Source organism: Onychostruthus taczanowskii, unplaced genomic scaffold, assembly GCF_017590055.1.
Source record: "Onychostruthus taczanowskii isolate IOZ18803 unplaced genomic scaffold, ASM1759005v1 scaffold63, whole genome shotgun sequence".
In the NCBI taxonomy this organism is placed as follows: Eukaryota; Metazoa; Chordata; class Aves; order Passeriformes; family Passeridae; genus Onychostruthus; species Onychostruthus taczanowskii.
The window spans coordinates 2,461,446-2,471,347 of NW_024504012.1; positions in this window are offsets into that span (position 1 = coordinate 2,461,446).

The following is a 9,902-nucleotide window of genomic DNA, read 5'->3' on the forward strand; positions in this document are numbered from 1 at the left end:
AGCTCCAGTGAATTAACTCAGAGATGTTATTACAGGCTATAAGGACAGGTCAGGTTTCAGGCTGGGAAGGAAAAGTGGGTAAGTGCTGCTCTACAATCATCTCCTGGATGAAATCAGCCTGACAAATAGGCTTTTTCCCCCATATTCCACCCCATTTCTGGGCTCACCGTGGAGGGGCATGGCTCTGCAGCACTGCAGGCATGGGGGAGATGGGAGAACGCTGTCCTACAGCCTGGGGGAGAGGCTACAGCAGTGCCAGGAGGGAGTCTGGCTCTTCTCCCAACAACAAAAAGTTATTTTAGCTGGGAAATTGGAGGTCTGAAGGGTTAGACAGACCTCCCAGGCTGAATTTCACAGCCCTGAGTAGAAATGGTTGATTTTGCCAGCGCTGCCATACGGAGACAGGCTGCCGACGGAGAACACTGTATCCTCTGTTCCTGACAAACGCCTGTCAGGACAGCTTGAATAGAAAGCAGGGGCTTAGGCAGAGGGAGCTTCTTTAGTGTTTGTAATTCCTGTTTCCCTGCAGGTCGCTGGGACCTCCAGAAGGCCACAGCAAAGCTCCTGAGCAGGAATGCAGAGCCCCAGGCTGGGTCCTGCAGGGCTGGAAGCCGAGCCCAGCCGTGGGGTGTTGGCATCCACGTCATGCAGAGGGGTGGCAGAGGTGTTCCCGTGAGGAACAGACTGGATAGACCTGGAGTTGCCATAAAGCCCAGAAGCCATGTAATAATGCTGGTTGACATCCCCAGCCCGGTGTCAATGCCAAGATGTGCTGCAGAGAGGAGAGAGAGCTCCTTTTTGCCAGTGTCACCAAGGAGGGGACCCTCCTGGGCATCCTCCTCCTGCTCAGCCTGCCCTGGTCCCCACTTTCTCCTGTACCCCTGGAGAAAGGTTTTCCTCTGAACAGGGGCACACCCTGGCTGTGCCCATCACCCTCCTTGGCAGAGGGAGAAATGAGGCAGGCAGGAGCGAGGGGACAGCCGAGAGGCGAGCTGGAAAACTGCACGCGGATTTATGTGGAGATGCAGCTGGAATTTTGTCTCCTGTCTGATGTGTAACGTGGCTCTGTGAAATTCATCTCTGCTAGGGCATGGGAATAGCAAAACCTCCCTTTTTTGAACAGCCATGTTTTAATTTGCATGTCCAGGGCTCTGGTAGAAGGCTGGGTCCTATGGTGTGCTCAGCAGTGGAGGCACTAAATGGCCATGAGTTGCTATATCTCTGTTTTATGGGGGCAATTTGGGCAGCTGCCAGACCCAATAACTCTCCTGGTGTTATCCCAGCAGTGATGGTGGCTTGGGAACTGGGGGATGAACCAGCTGGGGGGGATTTTTTCAGTGGGTTTTTGGGCTGTGAGTCCAAACCTCATCTTGGCTTGTCTGGTGGAATTGGCTACAACACAGAATTAAATGTCACTGTGCCACCAAATGGGTGATGGGTGTAAGAAGGGAGGGAGGGTATAATCAAAAGGGAGGGGAGAGAGCAGCAGGACTGGTGGTGACCCATGAGGACCCATCCTAAGCAAAACCAATCCCAGGGAGCATGAGGATGAAAGGAGGGAGCTGCAAGCTAACAGCTTTTCATTAATAGAGCTGTGGTGCTCATGTGGCCACGGTGACAGATCACAGAATGCTTTGGCTTGGAAGGGACCTTAAAGCTCTCGTTGTTCCAAGCCTCCTGCCAGGAGCAGGGACACCCTCCACTAGACCAGGTTGCTCAGAGCCCTGTCCAGCGTGGCCTGGAGCACTTGCAGGGATGGGATGCAAGGTGCTGCCACTTTTGCACCAAAAGCTCCCTCAGTGCTGCTCTGAGGCTGTCGGAAGGCCCGGGCTGGCTGGTACTTTGTGCTGCAGTGACAGCCTGCCTCTCAGTGGGGACAGGGATCCTGGGGGCGAGGCCATCTGGATGCACAGGAGGAGACAGCCTTTGCTCCCTGAAATGTGTCAGCTCAGGGTGGAAGAAGCAAATCCTGTTTCATGGAGGCACAAGCAGGTCCGTTGATGGGAGAAGGAGACTGTCCTGGAGGTGATACTGAGTCCTGAGCATCCCAGCCCTGGCTCTGAGCATGAGTTCCCTGATCATGTGAGCTCTCAGCAGTGCAGGCAGCAGAACATGCGTTTGGATGCTTGCAGGCAGCTCTCTCACCATGCAGGCAGTGGCTCCTGCCTTGCCTGCCCAGTGCACATTGAGCTCTCCTGGCATGGGGCTCTTTTGATGCCTCAGGTTTGAGCTCTTATATTTTTCAGATTCTGTGCTGCTTTAGTGTGTGGGTCTGGGCTTCATATCAGGGGATGGTGAGCTCTCTGCACAGAGCAGGGAGACAAAACAATTCCTTCTCTAGCTGGGGGCCAAGGACAAATGATCCAAATCTCAGGCCAAAGAGCACAAACAACCTGGACTGAAGAGAGAAAAACAAGAAGGATGGGACTGCATGAGCTAAAGCTGGAATTGGACAATGAACTCCAATATGGAAATGGAGCAGAACTTATAATGGTGTGGGACCCTGTGACCAGTTGTCCATTTTTTGTGACCATTTTGGGTCCATTTTGGATGTAGCCCTGGCTGGGCTCTTGTGCTGCCCAAGGTGGATCTGTTGAGGCCTTTTAATAAATGCCTACTTTATTCTTTAGCTCCATCTAGTTCTAGGTCAGCCTTGACAAGGCATCACTTTGCACACCTGCCTGGCTGCTGGGCCTTCATGATGGCCAGGGAGACACTTCCCATGACTGCAGGGATTGTCATGAAATCTCAAAATCTCTCCACAGACAACTGAGGTGCACCCAGCAATCAGCCTGTGCTCTGTGGCTTGGTCAGATCTGGGTTGTCACAGTGGTCTGGGTGTTGGAATGTGAAGGGAAGCGTGGAAGTTTGTCAACAAAAGAGGCTGCATGGCAATGCCTCTGAGGCTGGAAAAGGTGCTTTAGTGTGCTCCAGAAGGCTCCAGCAGCTGTATGAGCTTCCCAGAGCAGCAGAGCAAGGATCCCCTGTGCAAAGGTATTCTGGCATTTTGGAAGCTCTCCAGCAGCAGCCGCAAACACAGAAGCGTCTCCGGAGAGCCTCTCCCAGGAGGTCCCTGATGGATCTTTCAGGGCTGAGTCAGGAAGAGGAGCTCTGTGGGGTGAGTCAGAGTGGCTGCTGACAGCCTGCTCATCCAGCTGTGGGTCCTGCTGGGCTTTGGGCACTTCAGCTGAAGCCTTCAAGTGAACACAAAGTCTGTGTTTTTCAACGAAACCTGCTCCTCCTCCTCCCCTCGCTCTGCTGCGCTTCCAGCTGTTCCCGTGTGTCTGCTGCCAGGGCTGTCACACAGAGATGGCCTGGGCTGTGACAGAGAGGTGGCCCAGGACTGTCACAGAGAGGTGGCCCAGACTCACAGTTCACATCCCCTGTTTTATACATAATATAATATTGGCTTTTCTCGAATATTAAAGTGGGTTCTAGATGTGTGGTGTTAAAGTAACTTGGTTATAAAGATACAGTTTTTGTTTCTGTTGTTAATTAAGCTTTGTGAAATAGCTGATATAAGTATGTTTGTGTTCAAATGCCTGCTTGGATGGGATAACATCCAATGAACATATGAAGAGGAAACCTGCTGCTGATATGTCAACTATCAGCACTCACTGTCTGAAGACAGTGAGGACCAAGGCCCAAAAACTGGAGGTGATAAGAACAGACTAAAACCACAACCAAGGAATCTGCGTGCTCTAAAAAGGTGGAACTGAGGAGGAGCCATGCTAAACAGTTCTTGGAATATGCAAACTATTTGGGGAAAAAGTTTACTATGCATAAGAGTCTATGAATATGTAACAGGCTGACGTAACAGAAATGGTATATAAAAGGTGTTTCCAAAATACCAAGATGCACCTGGCCTTAATAACCTTTGGTCCTTGTCTCCTATTGTCCTTTATGAAACATTTTAAATTTTCCCAGGAGGGGTGAATGTGTTTTTCACAGCTGGGAGCAGCAGCTGCTCTGCAGGAACAAGCAGCCTGAGCTGCTGGTCTCTTCCTGTGATGCCACCACGGACCTGTGTGGGCTTTGTCACCCTGGGGCACGTGTGGTGTGGCCTGTTCTTGTTCTGCAGCCACGCTCCAGCACTCTGGTGCTTGGGCACTGATCCTGCAGACACAGTCAAGGGGGGAGGAATTTCTCCTTTCCCCAGCAGAGGCACTGGGGAGGCCCTGGCAGTGGAGAGCATCTCCTGCTCTGCCGGAATGTGAAAGCTGGGTGATTTCCCCACGTGCCCAGCTAAGATAGCACCAAATGAGCTCAGATTCATCAATTCCTCACCTTCATTGGGGGCCCAAAAAATACAAGAGGCTGCCATTCTGTCTGCCAGGAGAGGTGGCATCAGAGTGACACCAAGGGCTCTGGGGTGGCCAGGAGAGCATCCAGGTGCTCCTTCAGGAGGGCACAGCAGGACGCTTGCCTTCTTTCCCTCACATGGGCTGGGTATGAGCAGGGGCAGTCTCCTGCCCTCTCCCCAGTCAGGTTTTCCTGTGCTAAGAAAATGCCCAGCTCTGTCTGGTTGTTTTTCCCAGCTGGTGGGGCTGAGTCGTGGCTGTTCCTCAAGGAGAATGTTTGTTTGCCCCTGTGTGGCAAAGCCTGTGTCCCTCATGAGTCTGTGGTCATTTTCTTCTGGTGAATCCATGGGTTTGTTTAGCTGAGAGAGGTGTTTGCCACTCTTGTATCTCTGCTCTGGGGGCACTTGTCTCTGATGGACTGTTGGGAAGCAGTTGCACCTACATTCATGGATCAGCCATGTACACGTGCGAGAGATTCCATGAAGCCAAAAATGGCAATAAAGTCCATCTTTGCAGGGCCACAAAGGTGCTCAGGGGGCTGGATCACCTCTCCTATGAAGACAGGCTGAGAGAGTTGGAGTTGTTCAGCTTACAGAAGAGAAGGTTCTGGAGGAAACCTTAGAGCACCTTCCTGTGCCTAAAGGGACTCCCAGAGAGCTGTAGGTGGAATTCTAATGAGGGTATGGAGTGACAGGACAAGAGGAAAGAGCTTTGTATTGAGAGAGGGCAGGGTTAAATTGGATATTAGGAAGAAATCCTTCCCTGTGAGAGTGCTGAGGCCCTGGCACAGGTTGCCCAGAGAAGCTGTGGCTGCCCCATCCCTGGAAGTGTCCAAGGCCAGGTTGTACAGGGCTTGTAGCAACCTGGGATAGTGGAAAGTGTCCCTGCCACAGTGCCTGTGCAGAGGCAGGACCTTTGCTTCAAGGAGAGGGGTGCAGGTCCCTGGCAGGAACACACCTCTCCTGTGCCACAGGAATGTGCACTGGCTCTCCAGCTGAGTGCCAGCATTCCCAAGCCCTGCCTGGTATTGCTCTCTTGGAGTTTGCTTGCCATCGCTGAAGAAAACACCACGGTCTAAAAGTGTCTTATCTATTTAATTCCCTGTTTGCATCCCCTGGTGTGCTTTACCAAAAGTGTGGGACCAGCAGGATCGTTCCTTCCAGCAGCTGCAGCGGTGGGGTGGGACTCTGAGCCTGCCAGACAGGCAGGCCCTGCCCTGCCTGCACCCCTCACAGTTTTCCAGCTTGTCCATCTTCAGGAGATGTCGTTCCTTCCTTTTTCATTGCCGTTTTACAGTCAGGCTCTTGTTTACTGCTGAGCTCTGGAGGGGGCTGGCTGGGAACATCTCCATAGGGGTGCCAGGAGATCTGCTGTGGCAGGGGACACCAGCTCCTGTGGCCAGTGAGGATGGGCTGGGGGGCTTGTCACCCTCACCCACACTCAGCTCCCTCCAGGAGACTGGGGGCTGCGGGCTCTGCAGGTAGGTGAGGCATCACTTGATGCACAAGGATGAGCCCTTGTGTTTTCCTCACTCATTTCCATCTTTGTCTCGTGTAATTTTCTTAGCAAGTCTCTATGGAAACAGGTACTGTTTGTAATAAAGCCTCTGTTTTCCACTTTGCTTTGTTGCTGTCGAGGAAGGAGGGGGCAGAGACCTATAAAGGGCAGATGAGGTTTAGGTAGGGAGAGGAGAGATGATTCAGCTGCCTCAGCCCTTGGCACAGATGGGAGCAGCCTTAGCATCCCTTCATCCTGTCCTCGCTGATGGGAGGTGGAGGCTGAAATCATCCAAACCCTTTCCTGGCTCCCTTGGTTTTGGTGGGGCCTCGCTGATCTTTAAAGACCTTTCTAACCCAAACCATGCCAGGGTTCCTGTCCCAGCTGGATGTGCTGTGGAATGGGGGTAAATCATGACTGTCCAGAGCTGACAACACACATCTGATGTGTCCCCAGTGAGCCACCAGCCCCACAGCCTCACCCTGGCTCTCCTGAAGGTCACGCAGTGCCAGCCGTGTCTCGGTGTCCTGACAGGACCCGCTGTGACATTGCATGGATTGCATGTGACACGTGACATTGTGTGCATGTGAGCCACCCCAGGGAGCTGAGCTGTGGGGGTGACACAGAGGGGCCAGAAAGCACCTGATGCCTTGTGCAGGCTGAGCTAGACCTGAGACTAGACGGAGCTAAAGAACAAAGTAGGGATTTATTAAAAGGACTCAATGGATCCACCTTGGGCAGCACAACCCAAAATGGTCACAAAATGGACAACTGGTCACAAGGTCTCTCACTTTTATAAGTTAGGGTCCATTTGCATATTGGAGTTAATTGTTTAATTATAGTTTTAGCCCATGCAGTCCCATCCTTCTTGTTTTTCTCTCTTCAGCCCACGGTGTTTGTGCTCTTGGGCCTGAGATTTGGATCATCTGTCCTTGCCCAGCTGGAGCAGGAACTGTTTTGTCTCCCTGCTCTGTGCAGAGAGCTCACCATGCCCTCATATGAAGCCCAGACCCACACACTAAATCAGTACAGAATCTGAAAAATATAAAAGCTAAAACTGAGGCATCAGCCCAGGGTGAGCCAGAAGGATTCAGGAGCCCCCGCCCGCCGTGGGACGCTGCAGCTCCGTCATCTCTTCCTGCCCGTTCCCAGGCTCGTGAGCTTCCTAACTTGTTTGTTTATTTTGGGGAGGGAGGAGGATGTTTCAAGAGACGAGAGAGGAATATTTTAAAGGAGGAATTCAATGCCAGATTGGCATCCTCTGCATCAGACAGAGCCGTGCACCAAAGTGCGCTGGGAGCTGCGGGAGGGAGCTGTGTGTGTCAGCTCCTTCTGCTCAGAGTCACCCTTGGTATTCCGCCACCCTGGGCCTTTCCAGGGGCTGTGGGGCTACTGAACCCAGAGAAACCTGCAGCACGCTCATACTCAGGTCCTGGGGTGTGTTTTAGGGTGTTCCAGGCTTTTTCTGCTTTCCACCAAGTCAGAGTGAGCCAGGCCCTGAGGCAGAGGAAGTTGGCCTCTGACACGAAGAGGAATCCACGGTGACACCTGGCTCTTGGGGTGCAGAATGAAGATCTGCCACCCTCTCTGAGAACTGGTGTCCTCTTCCCACTGAGAGCTGGTCCTTTCAGGTTGGAAAAGACCTCTAAGGTCGCTGAGTCCCTCTGCTAACCCAGCACTGCCAAATCCACCATGACACAGGCCCGGGGCTCCCCAGCCCGCAGAGGATGGAAGGATGTGCTTTGAGAGGTCCCTCTCCCACCTCTGCTTTTCTACAAGTGGCTCTTTGTGCCCATCCCAAGCCAGCCACACGTGGCCACCCTGCAGCTGAAGCTGTCTCTGGGGGAAATCCTTCTCAGCCATTCCCAGACCTGCTCTGCCCAAGGGGGCTGCTCAGCTGGAGCTGTCAGGAATGGTGCTCAAGGATTGTCAGGTTGCTCCAAGGGCACTGAGCTGGAAAATATTCCCTTTCCACTGCTGTTTCTGTGAGAATTTGCTTTAAGAGCAGGGATCCAGACTATAATGTTAATTTTGCTTCCTTGCAAGAGGAGTCAATATTACAGAGTCTTTATGATTCTGCTGGAATTACAATATGTGATTACTGGGGTTGAGACGCTGGTTAATTACCTGCTCATTTGTTGTAATGCTCCTGAATAGCTTGTGAAAGTGTGGCAAATGCATTGCTTCTGCTTTTAATGGCTTATTCATAGATAGTAGAAGACAAACAGTGTACCATGTCACATTAGGGTGGTACAGCACCTCCCTGGGGGTCCTTCCTCAGCCTGGGCAAGGCAGGAGTTCACAGGTGAGATGAGGTAGGAACCTTGATGTCCTTGTGACTGCGATCACATCCCCTTGGATGTGGAGCCTGAGAAGCCCCACGGCCTCACCAGCAAGGTGGGATGGCCCAGCCTGCGGGGAAGACTGGTTGGGAGCAGCTCCTGCAGCAGTGCCAGCCTTCCTGGGCCTCCTTCAGCCTGCCTGTCGTGGCCTGCTGGTGTCAGGGAAGGTCTTCTGTGTCCCAGGAGAGGGGTCAGCCTCCCCCCAGCCCCACTCCTGCTCCTACCAAGTGCAGTGCCTGATTCCGTGCCCACATCAAGGCAATGTTTGCTCACACGAGTGCCTGTTTGCCCACACAGCTCATTTGGACATCTGGCTTGGCAGATTGGTGCACATGGGAAAATGGGCAAGGAAACACTGAGGCCTGGATGGCAAATTGGGACTGGTTTTCTCCTTCTTTCTTTTTGTTTTTGGGGTTTTTTTGTGAAGGTGCTGCTTGCAGTGTCCTGGTTACAGCTGCACAGAAATTTGCCCTTCAAGAGATCTTTGCCTTCCTGATATTCCTAAATTTTATCTCCATTTGGTGCAGCCATTTATCTCCATTTTTGGTGCAGGCCACCTAAAATATTTGCCAGCTTTTTAACCACAATTCTTTCTCATGACCCTGTCCTGGACTTTGCCTCTCAGGACACATCCCTCCTGCAAAGCCCTTTGCTTCCTTCCCCACACCACTCCAAAGCAAGGTGGTATGTCAGTACCAGCTCAAATTTGGGTCCTAGACCAAGCCTGGCATCTCCATGGGACAGAGATTTAAACAACCTCCTCTGCCAGGAGGTTGCTTTAAGCTGCCAGTTCTGTGGTTGTGTGTCTGGACTCAAGGACAGACACCAAGGAACCAGAGCATCTTCTCCAGCCTCACTGAGTGCCAGCTGGAGAGATCTGGCAGGGCCAGCACTGCTTTAAAGGTGTTTCTGGACATGGCTTACTCCATCCTACTCCATGAATGTTGAGGGAGCTGGGATTGCTGAGCCTGGAAAGGAGAAGGACTCGGGGTGACCCCACTGCAGCCTTGAAGTGCCTGAGGAGAACTTACAGGAAAGATGGGGCAGCATTTGGTGACAGGACAAGGGAGAATGGGTTCAACTTGAAAAGTTTAGATTGGATTTTAGGAAAAAATCCATTACTGTGAGGCACTGGCATCAGAGAAGCTGTGGCTGCCCCATCCCTGGAGGTGCTCAAGGCCAAGTCAGATGGAGCTTGGAGCAGCCTGACCCCACGGCAGGGGGTTGAAATGAGATGATCTTCAAGGTCCCCTTACAACCCAAACTGTTTTATGATCTTGCATTTCCCACTCTTTTAAGCAGAGATCTGGGGGTGCACAGATCTGTGGGTGGCAATGGCTGTGACAACACACAGATACCTAGGTGCAGCTCACCATCCAATTTCCCTGCTCACAAAGACAGGCTTGAAGGATTATCCCAGCCTGGGCGACTGTTTTTTAACCACAATGGCCATGAAAGTCTCCGTTATTTATCTCCAAGCTGCTTAGTGATACAGTGGGTGGAGAAGGAAGCCACATTTCCTGCTCAAAGAGTGTGTGGGAATACCTTTTCAAATGTTAATTCCTCATGTTTTTCAAAAATCTACCCGAAGGCACCGGTCAGAGCAAACTAGGAAAGCTAGGAAAGCCTCTGCATATTCAAACCAAGCAGGTTTTAAAAAGTCTGGGAAGATATTTGGGGCGAGGAGGGAGCGGGGAGAATAAGAAGAAGCTCCAGGAAAAATCCCTGCCGCCATTTCCCCCACTTCAAAGTTAAAATGAGA